Source organism: Triticum aestivum, chromosome 1A (genome assembly GCF_018294505.1).
Source record: "Triticum aestivum cultivar Chinese Spring chromosome 1A, IWGSC CS RefSeq v2.1, whole genome shotgun sequence".
Taxonomy (NCBI): domain Eukaryota; kingdom Viridiplantae; phylum Streptophyta; class Magnoliopsida; order Poales; family Poaceae; genus Triticum; species Triticum aestivum.
In genome coordinates, this window is record NC_057794.1 from 29,410,750 (window position 1) to 29,410,994 (window position 245).

Below are 245 nucleotides of genomic sequence, written 5' to 3' on the forward strand. Positions count from 1 at the left end.
CATATAAATTGATTCCGTTAAATAAGGAAAAGAACCCACTTCTCTTGAAGTATATGACATGACATGACAGTAGTATCCGGAGGAACTGACAAACTCTCCTCTCCTAAACTAGGAGCATGGAGCGGAGGGCTGGGAAAAGTTGATGTCCATCCTTGACCCAGCAATTGTTCGAAGGCTTCAAAGGTACGAGGTCTGAGGCTACACAGAGAGAGAGAGGGGGGAGAGGGGTGTACAACCGGGAGGAG